This window comes from Tenrec ecaudatus, chromosome 15 (assembly GCF_050624435.1).
Source record: "Tenrec ecaudatus isolate mTenEca1 chromosome 15, mTenEca1.hap1, whole genome shotgun sequence".
Taxonomy (NCBI): Eukaryota; Metazoa; Chordata; class Mammalia; order Afrosoricida; family Tenrecidae; genus Tenrec; species Tenrec ecaudatus.
In genome coordinates this window covers 80,838,985-80,855,131 of record NC_134544.1, presented here as the reverse complement: position 1 = coordinate 80,855,131, position 16,147 = coordinate 80,838,985, and the positions used below count along the sequence as shown (strand labels likewise).

The 16,147-nt window shown below is 42.4% G+C and overlaps 1 pseudogene; it reads left to right on the top strand.

Moving 5' to 3' along the window:
• The first annotated feature begins 15,410 nt into the window (after positions 1-15,410).
• LOC142428219 (U1 spliceosomal RNA) lies at positions 15,411-15,598 on the top strand (annotated as a pseudogene).
• The last annotated feature ends 549 nt before the right edge of the window (positions 15,599-16,147 follow it).

The window sequence follows — 16,147 nt, the reverse complement described above, 5'->3', positions numbered from 1 at the left end:
ATCCTGTGGGGTTTTAAAATTTCATTGTTGTCCCCATCCTAATCATGGTCCTTTGCTTCTTCCGGAAGTCAAACCTGAGGCCGTGTTTAGTTAACCTGCCACCAGCCATGATTTTGTGACCCCCCTCGCCCCTTCAACACCTTTTTATTTTTCTTGTGAAGAGAGCAAAAGAACTCTCTTCAAACAAGGAAAGGCTTTTACAAAAGATGCAGGCAAGATTCCAACTCTTTTTTAGTTGTATATGATTACTGTTTATTTTGAACTGAGTTTTTAAATCAACATAGCTCAGGAAACCTCCAGGCATCCTCCTTCCTTCCTCCCAGTTACTCTCACAACAGCAGTGAGGTAGAGCATTCATTCTCACCCCCAATATTTAAAAACAAAATAAATTAAAAAGGTTCAAAGTACTCAATCTTTTGTCTATTTGTGACAAAAGTAATAAAGATCAAATAATTGGAGTTTTCTTGGAAGTGTCAAGATCTTTTGGAATTTGAACTCTGAAAAAGTTCTTCACTGCAGTACTTTGTGGATCCTTACAATTATTATTGTCCATTCCAGGATTGCTTGGTTCCTGCAATAAACTGTTTGATTATTAACTCAAACTCCAGTTTGGTCTTTGGAAGGAGGAAGAGAAAAAGGAAATACTATGTACATTTCTTGAGAAATGATATTTGCCAATCACTGCCAAATTCCTTAAAAAAAAAGAAAGAAAGAGAGGGAGAAAAGGAACAATAACAATGGACTTACCATCTCTGGGAAAAGTTATCTTTATGCCTTCAATAACTAAACTTTTGTGGCAAGATTCTATTTGTTGTAAATATAATAAATAGCTAGAGGGAATCTGACAACAGAGGAAGAACAACCATGAACATTGAACAATCTATTTGAGCCCATTCCCCAACCTGCTTAACTTTGTGTAAAAGTGCAGATCCCACAGTTTGTCGAGCTTCCCCTTGAATATGGGATGTTGTCACAGAATGTCGGAATACCTCATTTATTGCCTAGAATTATTCTGCATTTTCTTTCCTGAGACTCTGCCTCTGTTGAGTCCTTTCCTCAGAAAAATATCCCTTTACACCACATACGTATCAGTTTTCACTATCCCTGGCCAGGCTAGCATGTCCACCTTCAGGTCACAGATCACATGGAAGAGAAGAACTTTGTTCAAGGAACCAAAAGTCACCATAGATAAGTCACCAGACCAAATAAGACAACATTTGGAACCAAGAACTACAAAGACCCTATCTTGTAAAGAATCATAACCCCACCCTAATTTGTATTCACTGACCATCCCTGTGAAATGTGTTAAACATTCATCATCCTATACATTGGCATGCTAATTTACTGGAATAGTTGCCTAAAACTGTGAACTTGGTCCACTGTCTTCTTCAGGAGCTTTCCTTGGGGAATCTTCCTGCTCAGTCCTTGCTCGCTCCAAGGAAAGCAGACCCCTGTCACTGTCATGCAGCTCCTGTCTTTGTTTCTCAGCAAGAATCATGTTGGTAACATGCCACACATTTCTTTTTTTTTGTAAATTGTTTATCAGGGACTCCTACAACTCTTATCACAATCCATACATACATCAGTTGTGTAAAGTACATTTGTACAGTCATTGTCCTCATCATTCTCAAAACACTTGCTCTCCTCCTAAGCCCCTGGCATTCGCTCCTCATTTTTCCCTTCCCTCCCCAGCCCCCTTCTTCATGAACCCTTGATAATTCATAAATTATTATTTTGTCATATCTTTCCCTGTCCGACGTCTTCCTTCACCCACTTCTGTCGTCCATCCCCCAGGGAGGAGGTCACATGTAGATCCTTGTACTCGGCTCCCCCTTTCCTGCATGCTTTTCACACATTTCTTTTTCCTGAGTGCTTTTCAACATAAAATTATAATTTATCTTCTAGAGTCGCTATGAGTCAGAATCAGCTGTATGGCAGTGAACTTCACGTTGGTTTTTCCCAAAGAAGATGATGGGGTCATCCATTCGCTTTTCAGTGTCTGAGAAGGCTAGGAACATCTTTACTTTATTTCATAGGCTTCTAATATGCAAAGTACCTCATCCATTTCCAGGTGAAATTGCAAGCACAGTGAAAAATGTTACATCATGAGCAGAGTTCTGTAGGATCCACTGACCTTGTCCATAAGTCATGAATTTCCTGTGGAGAGTCTTCTGCCTAGTGGTTACTTCTCACAAGTCGTGTCAAGATTCCAAAAATAGGTTGACATAGGATTCCGTTACTTGTCATCAGTGATTATTTTCCCTGTTCCCAGTTTTCCAAGACTAGGACCCAGGAGTGATGAATCCCTCACAGATCCTCTCCCTAAGCTTCGCTGTGTCTGATGACTCCATGTTGCCAGAGCTGGAACTCCCAAAACCTGCAGAAGAGTTTGTAGTAGTCTGTGAACAATATATACTAGTAGAAGAAACCCCGCCCATCACTAAGGAACTGATGCTCAAGCTCCAGAATGCCCACCAAGCAGTTCTCGCTGCAGCTGAGCACAATGACCCCGAGGGCACAGCGGTCCATTACTGTGTGAGAGCAACAGTGAGAGGACTCAGTGCTCTTACAAACACAATGTCCCTGATATAATGACAGTGGTCTATAGGGATCACATGGTTTTAGAAAACACAGGGTCAAGTCTTCTGGAGCCAGAGCAATAGGGAGGCACAGGACCATCCTGTCAACCTCTAGGGTTTCCGTTCCCTCCAAAATATTTGCTCCATTAATGACATGTTCCTTAATATTCATAACAATACCCCAAAGATATTGCAATTTTCATTAATTTCTAGATTTTATTCATACACTAAATCACATGTGTGCAAGTATACCTTTTTATATATAAATGTTGTTTGCATCATTGATAGCTATGACATGTATTTAAGGATTTTATATCCTGGATTGGTGTATTGGTGCGATAGTTTATTGTGCCAGCCTGGCCGATAAACACAAGTAGGATTAACTGAAGGGCAGAGGGCTAAATGGCTCGGTGAGTCTCACCTTGCTTGTTCTGTTCCTCAGTTTAAAGGGGTACACTACATGTGGGATGCCTAGCCTGTGGACTGTGTCGCTGTAAGTTGAGGTCCCTTTAAGCCTACACGATTGGAATGCTCACCTCTGGAGCTGGGGACCGACAGTTGATGACAGTTGGGGACCTGCCTTGCTGTTGGCTGCCTGGAGATATATAGCCCAGCTCTCTCTACAGAAGGGGACTGGCAACTGGCGACTCTCAAGCGTTAAAGGACTGCTAGTGCCTCACTGCTTTATAATTTAACTGTTAATTCCTTATATTATCTATCTGTATATAATTTAACGGTTCATTTCTTCTATTATATATCTATCTTTATAAATATATTTATATATAATTACTAGCAATCTGGTTTGTCTCTCTAGAGAACCCTCTCCAACACAATGGGACTGAATGAAAATGAAAGCACCCAACTCGTAGAGACCCTATAGACCCTGTGGATTGCCAAGACAGTAAATATTCCCCCATCGATAGTTTTATTGGCATATATTCGCATATCATACAACTCACTAGTTCAATCACATCAAGAAGTGTTGTACAATCATAACCACATCAGTTTTAGACCATTTTCTTCAGTCTTGTACTAATTGTTATTAGTTACCCATGTCCCCCATCCTCCTTGCGATACCCCTAAGTAACTATTCATCTAGTTACTGCTTCTATAGGTTGACCTACAATGGATTTCATATACAGAATAACATTGAGACAAATAAACAAAATAAACTAACAAGAGTAACAAAGTAAAACATAACCTCAATAGAAAAAAAGCAGAAACTTTTAAAAACGAGAACTTAAATGGATCCTAAGGGAGAACAAATGATAGGGTGCTAAATATGCTTTCCGATGCATTATGCATGTTAGCCAGGCTATTCACCTCTCTGGTCCATGGTCAAGGATGATTCACCAGGGGCTTCATCCCTGTGTATTTCCCCTCCACTTTTTAAAAACTAAAAACTGAAACAGCTTTAAAATGGGCCGACAGGGCGATGTAAATGAAGGAATGGCATTGATTTGCAGGAGGCTGTGGATGACAGTAGACATTTGCAGCTCCACACATAGAGGAAGCCTCCATTGAATGCCCTCCAGTCACAGTTGGGTGTGAATAGCCGGGTGATCAGTCAGAGGGCATTGCAAAGTCCATTGTGCCACACTAGTTAGGTCAAAATGTAATCTCTTATCTGAGACTATAAATCAGTGGTTCTCAACCTTCCTGATGCTGCTTTTCATACAGTTCCTTATGTTGTGGTGACCAGTAACCATAAAACTATTTCCATTGCTACTTCATCGCTGTCATTTTGCTACTGTTATGAATCATCATGTCAATATCTGATATGAAGGATGTATTTTCATGGTCACAAATTGAACATCATTAAAGCATAGTGATTCATTAACAAAAGAGAGAAAGAAAATGAAAGCACAACAGAACAAACTGTTGGACTTAACTGAGGAGCACTTTGTGAGCTATTTGTAGCAACAAACATCTGTATCATGTTGAAATACAACTCGGATGTTAATTACCTCAGTTTCCAACTAATGGAACTAGAAAAAGGTGAGTATGCCATATCATAGCTTAGCAGGGCAGGCAGGAATGAATAAATATAAAAACACAAATAATTACAATAGAAGGAACACAATTAGTGAGCCAATTAAACTAAAGCTGACTCTTTGAGAAGATGAAGTCAAGTGAAAAATGGCCAGTTTTCCCAATCATGACAAGAGAAGGAGAACCGGAATCCGCCAGGTCAGAAACCAGAGGAGACACCGCTCTTCAGGTTTGCTGGACATGTTTTATGAAGAACTCCATGCCCACAGTTTTAAAATATCATTGGACTGGGGAAATTCCTTGGAAGGAAAGAAAACCAATAATGTTCCCACACAAGAAACAGGTAATGGAGCCGTCCACTATCATCGTGTGTATTCACATCTTAAGGGGGAAGGAGAGAGGATGCATTGCAAGCTCTCATACCACAAAGGTTGTTGTATATGTAATATAAAGTTTGTAAAATAAAAACTACTTTTTTAAATAATTGATAGTATGTAACAAAGAAATGCTTTATAAACAACCAGTTTGAGTGCTCTATTTTCCTTTGAGGGTGTTGTGTTTCTCCAAGTCTGAGGGAATGCTCTGGCCCATGGTCTCTACTCATCCGTTTCTAAATATCAGGGGACATGCAAATGCAGCTCTCTGCCTGCTGATAAACTGGCTACAGTTTATTCCACTTAAAACCTTTTATTGCTGTCAAATTTCAAAAATTATTATTTTTTTCTTTTTTTAATTTTAACAATTTATTAGAGGCTCATACAATTCTTATCACAGTTCATACATATACATACATCAATTGTATGAAGCACATCTGTACAGTCTTTGCCCTAATCATTTTTTCTCCTCTTTTCTTTTTTTACATTTTATTAGGGACTCATACAACTCTTATCACCATCCATACATATACATACGTCAATTGTATAAAGCACATCCATACATTCCCTGCCCCAATTATTCTCAAGGCATTTGCTCTCCACTTAAGCCCCTTGCATCAGGTCCTCTTCAAAAATTATTTTATTAGGGGCTCATACAACCCTTTTCACATTCTGTACATACATCATTTGTGTCCAGCACAATCGTAAGTATGTTGCCATCATCATTCTCAAAACACCTGCTTTCTACTTGAGCCCTTGGTATCAGCTCCTCATTTTCCCCTCCCTCCCCGCTCCCCCTTCCCCTGAACCCTTAATAATTTATAAATAATTATTATTTTATCATATCTTACACCATCTGACATCTCCCTCACCCAGTTCTCCACTGTCTGTCCTCCAGGGAGGAGGTTATATGTAGAACTTGTCATCTGTTCCCCCTTTCTCCCTCACCCTCCCTCCACCCTCCTGATATCGCCACTCTTACCACTGATCCTGAGGGGTTCGTCTGTCCTGGATTCCCTGTATTTCCAGTTCTTATCTGTGCCAGTGTACATCTTCCGGTGCAGCCAGTTATGTAAGGTAGAACTGGGATCATGATAGTGGCGGGGAGGAAGCATTTAAGAACTGGAGGAAGATTGTATGTTTCATCGTTGCTACACTGCATTGTGACTGGCTCGTCACCTCCCCACAGCCCTTCTGCAAGGGGATGTTCAATTTCCCCCAGATGGGCCCTGGGTCCCCACTCTGCACTCCCCCTCATTCACAATGCTATGATTTTTTGTTTGTCTTTGATGCCTGATACCTGATCCCTTCGATGCCTTGTCATCTCACAGGCTGGTGTGCACATACGATGTGGGCTTTGTTGTTTCTCAGTTAGATGGCCCCTTGTTTATCTTCAAGCCTTTAATACCCCGGATACTAAATCATTTGATAGCCGGGCACCATCAACTTGGTTCACAACTTTTGCATATGCACCCACTTTGTCCTCAGCGATCGAGTCGGGACAGGCCAGTGTGCTTCTTCCATGTGGGTTTTGTTGTCTCTCAGATAGATGACTGTTTGTTTATCTTTAGGTCTTTAAGACTTCAGGTGCTATATCTTTTTGGAGCTGGGTACTATCAGCTTTCTTCACCACATTTACATGTGCACCAATTGTCTTCAGCGACTTCAGGTGCTATATCTTTTGGTAGCCGGGCACCATCAGCTTTCTTCACCACATTTGCTTGTGCACCCATTGTCATCAGCGATTGTGCCAGGAAGGTGAGCATCTCAGACTGCCGAATTGTTAGAACAAAGTGTTCTTTTGTTGAGGGAGTACTTGAGCAGGGGCCCACTGTACATCTGTTTCCTTAATAATAAACCTATAAATAAATCTACATAGATTTATTCCCCCCTTGTCACATATAAATATATTTGCATCTTTATATGCCTGAATTTAAATCTCTATGACTATCCTTTGCCTCCTAGTTCTTTCCTCTGTTTCTTTGTACTTTCCTTTTGTCCCACTGTCATGTTCTGCCTTCATTTGAGCTTTAGGAATTACTCTTGGTTACATTGCCCTTGATCCAGCCCTGACAGACCTCCCACACCCTCCTTAACACTCACTGATTTTGGATCCCTTGTTATTCCCTTGTCCCTGGGCTTGTTAACACCCTCTTCCTTTCCCCCGCTCCCCCTACCCCCATGTCCCTCCGGAACTGTCATCACGTTGTTCTCTCTTGTGGCTTGTTTATGCCACCTATCCTTCCAGGTAGACATGTATGTACTATCACAAGACTGAGTACCACGAAGCAACAACAAAAAGTAAAACAATAGTTACAACAACAACAACACACACGCATACATACATAAACATAGGACTAGTTCAGGGTCTGCTGGCTTTCCTTCATGGGTGCTTTCCAGTCAAGTCTGATGGGGTGCCATGCCCTGGCACTGCCTCTATCCCTGGGGACTTCATTGCTCTGCATCCCCTGCTGCTCTGCTGCATGACCCCAGGGGCTGGCTTCGGCATGGTGGTCTGATGGTGGGCACAATTCCTGCTCTGTGTCTCTAGTGTTGTTCCCAATGGTGCTATGGGTCAATGAGGAACACTGTGTCCCATGGTTGGGCTGGCCGAGTGGTCATTTCTGTGCAGTGCTTTTTTGAGCAAGAACATTGTCCTCAGGGCTTGGTGAGCCAGAATGTGTGTCACTCTTCTTTTTTTCCTCCCTAAGCCCCCTCGTTGGCTCCTGTGTGCTCTGACCAGACCAGTCCCTCTTCCCCTCTTTTTGAGCTGTACCGTCAGTGCTATCCTCTGAAGTGAATTCTTCTTGGGGGGAGGGTGGTGCTGTACACTTAGTTGGTAATGGGGCTCCTCTCCCTCACCCCGCCAGGCCTCTCTATCAGTTCCCTACTTCAAGTCAGTGTGTTACATTTTGTCTTGGAGCTCCAGGTTGAAGTCTTGTCTCTCTTTCCCTGGGGAAACCCAATCAACACCCTCCCCCTGTGAGGGTTAGTGCCCTGTTCCCCCAGGAAATCTGTCTTATTTTAATTTCATGGTTATACCTCTGTTATCTCATAATTCAAAAGTTGTATTGTAAAAGTAGGAAACATTCTCACATGCAGAAAAAGCAAGTGTTCCTATGCCAGGTGTCCCAAGCATCAAAGTTCTGATGAAGCTCAAGGACAGAGTTTACATTAAGACTCAGGCAACTGAAGTCCCTAGAAAGGGATAATTGTGAAGTGTGCCCTCATGACTGAAGGTTGGTGGTTTGAACCCACTCAGTGATGCTTTAGGATGCAGGGCTCATGATCTTCTCCTTGCTGTTGTTAGGTACCATCGAAGTGCCTCGGGCCCATAGGGATTGTATGCACAATCAAACCAAACACTGCACGGTCCTGCCCCATCCTCACAATTATTTCCATGCCTGAGCCCATTAATGGAGCCACTGTGTCAATCAGTCTGTTAGAGAGCCTTCTTCTTTTTCACCACTCCTCAGCTTTATCGAACATGAGGTCCTTCTCCAGGGCCTTGTCTCTCCTGAAAATATGTTCAAAATATATAAGACAAAGTCTTGCTTTCTTGCTTTGAAGGAGAACTCTGGATTTACGTCTTCCAATACAGATCTGTTTGTCCTTTAAGCAGTCCATGGTAATAATAATATTCTTCTCCAGCACCACAATTAAAATGCATTTATTGAAATATATGGGCCCATGTTATCAGCAGCAACAGAACTCAGCTTTAAATAAATATGACTGCTGAAGGGGTCTCTCGTGGCCTGTACTTAAAACATGAGGGTGCAATTATACTTCCCTCCCCTCCATATTGTAACGACATATTTCCATCTCTTTAATGGAGCCTGAACCATCACAGCTCACAGGAACACTAGTAGAAGAGCATCTAAAGAATTCACAAGTGAAGAACAGATCTGGGAATCTCACTAAATGTATTATTAAGGGTTCTCTAACCAAAACCAGGACACTTATGATTTTTTATGGATAGATACAGCAGGAAGGATTATAACAGCTAATTAGTCCACACCGCAGTACAGAGGGCTCAGTTCAATTCACTTCCATGGAAGTTAATATGGAAGCAGACAGCTGAGTCTTGCCTCTGGCAATGCAGGTAGTCAGGCAACAGGCAGCAAACAGCAGGTGGGGTCACCAGCAGCTCAGGAGATTAGCGAAGAAGCTGTGGATGGGATATAGAACTCAAGCAATGCAAGAGACGGGATCTGACAGCCTCAAGCTCAAGCCATGTGTACACCAGCAGCATGGCAAAGCAGGTCTAGAAGGTACCTCAAGTTCTAGCAACAAGATCCATGGATTGCATTCCCACAAGTAGTGTAGCTCACAAGTTGAGGCAGAAAACTAGCTAAAGCTGTTGCACACTGATCCCCAGAGAGCAAGGGGGAGGGGGGCGCGAGGCTTGCTGAGCCTACTGTCAAATCAAGCGACCTTATAAATCCCATGTGTTCCTATTTACTAGGTTGGCACATTAAGCCTACCTGTCACCCCAGATCTGGTCCAACTCGTGCATCTGCAGCTGGGACAGGAGGCCTCAGGACAAGGGAGAATCCAGTGAACCATTGGGTAGGGTGAGGTATTTCCAGAACTTTGTGTCTGAATCCCTGAGCTACTTACATTTGTGGGCTGCCACCAAGAAAAATAGTGACACAAACATGTTCCATGCTCTTGTGAATAAAGTCCAACAGTCCCATATATATTACACCAACTTATAAAGAGCATGAATATAAATAAATGTATTCTGAGGCTCCACCTGATAGAGTAAGTGGAGATGAGTGTCAGTGGCACCTTTGTAAGAATCGGCTCCTCTGGGAGTTGAATGTTGGCTGAACCCTCAGGAGAACACAATCCTCTACCTGTGTTTTCCATTCACCAAGCCCGGGGTCCTCTTCATCTAGGCCATGCTTGATGCTAAATGAATTGCTCAAAGAGGTAGAAAAATCCAAGGGGCAGGAAGCTTTAGGAATAAGGTCCATGATGCCCAACTCCCAGGGATTTACAGCTTATAAAACATCCATCTTTTCCATAATGTCATGGTACATTGAACATATAGTCCAAAGTTTGAGGATCATTGAAATCTATCGATCATGCTGAATTTAAGAGGAGGCATGATTCAACGTCTGCTAAATATCGGAATGACTGAGTGAGTCACCAACAGGGAAAAAGATCACTTCCCGTAAAATAACTGTACTGCTGAAGAGATTTAAAACTTACTGTGGAGTACAAAGTATTCACATCACTCTAAAGCAATTTAATGATTTAGAAGGTTTCCATTAATAAGTTGTGGGGATAGTTGTTCAGCCCTGCTCATACTTTTTCTCTGCACACAGTTGGATATCTACAGCAACCTCTTGGACTTGAAGACTCTTTCCTCATAGGGAAGATGTGAAGAACATAAACTTTCCTCAGCACACAAATAATGGCAACTTGAAGAAACAATTTTATTAACTTTTTCTTCAAATGGGTTACGTATAAATCATGTGTTTTTTCTGTCTTCCTGGGTTCTTTTAGTGGATTTTGGACATATAGAGGCAAATCAGGAAAGGCTGCATTAAGGGAAATTATTTGAGCAATTTGAGGCAGTAGAATTCCGTTCTGAACGATGTCAGATTACAATATTCATAAGGGATAAGACGACTGTGCAGAGATGACCTCTGCACCAGGAGGCAGAAGAAGCTATGGTGGGTATCTGCTCCTATGAAGATGCACATCCTTGGAAAACCAAAGGACATTTCAACTTGGCTCTACAGAGACACTGTGAATCAAAATAAACTCCATAGCAGTGTTTAATTTTAGGGGCTTACAAGGAGGCCAATTCTATTGAAAAATAAACTGAGCATTCCATGCCCAGGTTATGTGTCACTGAATCTTGAGATTGTGGCTGAGATCATGCGAAATAAATAAATAAAATGCCTCTATGTCCCTACTCCCAGTGAAATATTGAGGATTTGGTTACTCCACTAAACTTCAGTCTGAAAAGACATACATTGAGACAAACAGAAATGACACAATGTATTAATTTCTCAGAGACTCTCCTGATTTAATTAATTGTGTAATTGCCTTCCTGAACCAGAGAAAGCTTTCTCTGACAACCAAAATTTACAAGAAACACCTGTGTTAATGGGGCTCTTGGTTGAAGTCATAACTGGACTTCTTGCTTCATCATTGAACAGTGTTTTAAGCAACTCCACTTGACACACACACCTATGGATCAAAGGGTCATAGGTCAATGCCATCCTGCTATTAGATATTACTGCCCTTGAAGGACCCAGACTCTTGGTCATAAACTGGATCCCAGAGAGTACCATATTTAAGGAATTGCACCGTGTCAATCCCTGAGATTAACTCTTCCCAAGCAGGTCATGCTTTCGGCATTCATTAATGAATGATACAGGAAGGGTCAAGAGAATGTGGAAAGAGTACCCAAATCTCTGTACCAAAAAGAACTAGTCTATATTCCACCATTTCAGGAGGTAGCATGTGAGCAAGAATCAATGGTGCTGAAGGAAGAAGTTGAAACTGCACTGCATGCATAGCCAAAACCAAGGCTCCTGGAGTTAGCCGAGCACCCAATCGAAATGCTTCAGAAGAAGCACTGAAAGCACTCACTCATCTATGCCAGGAAATGTGGAAGACAACTACTTGGCCAACAGCCTGGAAGAGATACATATTTATGCCTATTCCAAAGGAATGGGGTCCAGTAGAATGCTCAAACTATAGAACAATATGATTGCTATTGTATACAAGTAAAATTTTGCATAAGATCAAAAAACACTAGTTTCAGCAGTACATTGACAGAGGACTGCCTGAAGTTCATGCTGGATTCTGAAGAGGATTTGACACAGGGAGACCACTGCTGCTCCTAGATGCATCTTGGCTCAAAGCAGAGATTACCAGAAAGATATTTACTCATGTTTCATTCACGATGTCAAGGCATTTGACTGAGTGTACCATAGTAAACTGTGTTTATCTTGAGAAGAATGGTGTGTTAGTCTGGGTAGACTAGAGAAACAAATTCATAGACTCATGTGTGTAAGAAAAAAGTTTTAAACAAAACAAAATAAAGAGGTTTATACAAAAGAGAAGTTGAATATTGAAGAAACATCCTAGCTCAGTCCAGATCAAGTTCATAAATCTGTGATATTAGCCCATATGGCCAATACCAATCTATAAGTCCTCTTCTGACTCATGAAACACATGCAATGATGCCAGATGTGGGAAGATCACAGATCAGTGGGTTGGAAGTTTTCTGGATCCAGTGTAAGCATCTCAGTGCTGGCAGGGGTCTCTACATGGTTTTTCTGGCTCCAGAGGTCTGGTTGCATCAGGATAGGCCCATGTGGCTTCTCCAGCTCACAGGGTGTAGCACTATGTGTCTTCTCAGTAGAGAGTCTCCAAAGGAGTGTGTAGTAAGAGAGAATCTCTCCCACCTCCAAGGAGGAAATTCAGGAATCCCCAGAATTCTTAGGAGAAAGAATACAGAGGCCTCATTAGCTATGACCTGATTGACAGACTAGACTCCACCCCTTCACTCTTAATCCTCTCAAGCTCCTAATTGACACCAGATTATGTAGCTACCACAAATGGGAATTCCAGAGCAATTCCTTGTGCTTATGAGGAATTTTCACATGGATCAAGAGGCAACTGTCCGAATAGAACACGGGAATGAATAGAACAAGGGATTTAAAACCTGTGTGGTTTAAAATCAGGAAAGAGGTGTCTTAGGGTTCTTTCCTTTCACCATACTTGTTCAACCTATATGATGAGCAAACCATCAGAGAAGCTGGCTTATATGAAGAAGTATGTGGTAACAACATTGGAGAAAGGTGTGGGGAGAGGTCAAACACTTACAGACATTCTCCCCAGGGTAGTTAGGCAACCAGACTATATGGCAGGCCTCACTCCCTGCTAGAGGGGACATAAACTATTCCTCCTTGAGGCCTGAGACCAAGCGTTCACACCCTACTGATAATGGTTCCCATGGAGATCTAGGGAATAGGTGAAAGTTAGGCTGCCATCCTGAACCTAGGATCTGCTCATCTTGTCACATGTATAGCCCCAATCCCTCCCCTTCCTATTGCATGTATGTCCCTAGACCACCCCTCTCTCATTACTTTATTACCTATAGGACAGCCCCTTCCAGTGACGTATGTCCTCACCTGTAATTAGGGGGCTTGCGTGTCCCCAGAGAATATAAAAGGGGCCAGGGCTACCATTTAAACTCTCTCTCTCTCTCACTCACTCCACGTGGACCATCAAGTGGGGCAGAGGTCAGCATGCTACCATGAAGCATGTCTGACTCCCATTTACTTCAATACTTCACTTCTATCTCTCATGCTCTCTATAACTTTACTATGATGTTTAATTATTATCACTGTACAATTGCGCCTACCGGACCCATAATGATGTGTTAGGGGCTGGCTTCCCCTGACAGAAAGGTTTATTACCAACCTTCAGTATGAAGCTGACAAACTTGCCTGATGAAAGTGAGGAGGGTTGAAGCACTTGCTGATGAAGAGCAAGAATTTCAGCCCTCAGTATGTATTACAAGTCGATGTAAGGAAGACCACAATGCTCACAACTGGAACAATAGGTAACATCATGATAAATGGAGAAAAGGTTAAAGTCTTATTTGGATTCACAATTAGTGCTCATGGAACAACAGTCAAGAAATCAAAACATGTATCGCTTTAGATAAATCTGCGGCACAAGGCCTTTTTAGAGTATTACAGAGAAGTGCTGTTCCTTTGAGGACTAAGGTGCTCCTGACCCAAGCCATTCCCCATTGCATCATATGCTTGTGAAACTTGGATATTGACTAAGGAAAACTAAGAATCAATGCATTTGAATTGTGGTGCTGAAGAGGAACACTGTAACTATCGTCGACTGCTAAAAAGACAAACAGATCTGGATTGGAAGACGTAAGACCAGAGCACTCCTTAGAAGTAAGGATGGCAAGACTTCATCCTACATACTTTGGAAATATTGTCAGGAGAGACCAGTCCCTGGAGAAGGCATTGTGTTTGATAAAGCTGAGGAGTGGCAAAAATAGGAAGCTTTATTTTGTTTTCCTTTAAAAAAACATTTTATTGGGGGCTCTTACAGCTCTTACAACATTCGATACATCAATTGTATCAAGCATATTTGTACATATGTTGCCATCATCTTTTCCAAGACCTCTTCTACTTGAGTCCTTGGTATAATTTTCTCTTTTTTTCCCTCCCTTCTCCATCCTCCCTTCCTCATGAATCATTTATCAATCATTTTTGTTATTATTTTGTATCGTACAATGTCCTTTGTGTCTCTTCACCCACATTTCTGTTATTCGTCCCCTTAGGAGGGGGTGCTATATATCCAACCTTGTGATGAGTTCCCCCTTTTCCCGCCGTCCCGGGCCATCCCCCTACTCTCATGATGTAGCTACTCCCACTACTGTTCCTGAGGGGTTTATCTGTCCTTAATTCCATGTGCCCAGAGCTCTTATCTGTACCAACGTGTGTTCTCTGGTCTAGTCAGATTTGTAAGGTAGAACTGGGTCCTGGTAGTCCAGGGGGAGGAAGCATTAAGGAACTAGAGGAATGCTGTGTGATTCATCTGTGATATACTACACCTGGAACCATTCCTTCCTTATAACCCTTCTGTGGGGAGATATGCAATTGATATCCAATTGTCTACAGATGAGCTTTGGGTCTCCACTCCAACCCCTCTTGTTTGCATCGATATAGTTGTTTGTTTTAATCTTTTGATACCTGATACCTGTTCTCATTGACATCTCGTGATCACACAGGGTAGTGTGCTTCTTCCATGTAGGCTTATTTGCTTCCCTGCTAGATGGCTGTTTGTTTGACTTTAAGCTTTTAAGACCCCAAATGTTGTATCTTTTGATAGCTGGGCACCATTCACTATCTCCACCACATTTGCTTATACACCCATTTTGTCTTCAGCAATCGTGTTGGGAAGGTGAGTATCAGAGTACCAGGTTATCAGAACAAAGTGTTCTTGTATTAAGGGAGGCCTTGAGTAGAGACCCAAAGTCTGTCTGATATCTTAATATTTAACATATAAATACATGTACATTGGTCTCTATCCCTTTCATTAAACATTAATATATTTACATATATACATGCCTATAGTGATACTTCTGTAAATAGCTTTTGCGTCCAATTTCTTTCCTCTACTTCCTCTCACCTTCCTCCTATCCCACAATCATGCTCACCCACCATTTGACTCTTGGTAATTCCTCTCGGATACATTGCACTTGCCAGGCATTATACACCCTCCTGTTCCCTGATCTGTGAGTTTGTTGGCTCCCCATTCCCCCTCTCCACCACTTCCTCTGCCCTGTCCCCCAACACAGCTCCCACTGCTGGTTACATTGTTTTCTCTTTGGGATTGTTCATCCTGCTTATTTTATATAGAGACATAGGGCAAAAGAAAAGCAAAAATAAACAAAGCAAAACGAATACTTACCTGGCAGGGGAGATACCATGATCACGAAGGTGGTTTTCCCAGGGCGAGGTTTATTCATCCATTGCATTCCGGATGTGCTGACCTCTGCGATTTCCCCAAATGTGGGAAAATAGACTGCATCATTTGTGGTAGTGGGGGGCTGCAGATCAGGTCTGATGAGGTGCCAAGCCCTGTCCCCCAAGTCAGAAGTCTATTTTCAGGATTCTTTGGGGACTTGGTTACTTTGCTGCCCTGTTGCACTTCCTTTGATTTCACCCCGCGGTGTCTGGGGCAAACTGGGCACACTTTCTGCACAGTGTCTCCAGTGCTGTCCCCAGTAGCACTAGGGTTCAGCGAAGGAATCCCATGTCTCCTGGTGGGGCCAGCCACACGGTCCTCTGTGTGGATTGGCTGCTCCAAGCAGGGATGTCGTCCCCAGGGTTTGGTGGGCCATGATGAGATTCTCACTCTCACTCTTGCTTGCTCTCTCCCTCATAGTTTGGGTCTGGACCTCATCGTGTGGGTCTGGACAGATCAGCAAAGAGCAAGGTTCTTGAGAAGATTGATTGACACAATGGCTCCATCAGTGGGCTCAACCCTGGCAATAATTATGACGACGGCACGGGACCGGGCAGTGTTTGGTTCAATTGTACATTGGCTATGGGCCGGAAGCAATTTGATGACACCTAACAACACAGAGCAGATCATGAATCCTGTGTCCTAAGACATCACTGGGTGGGTTTAAACCAC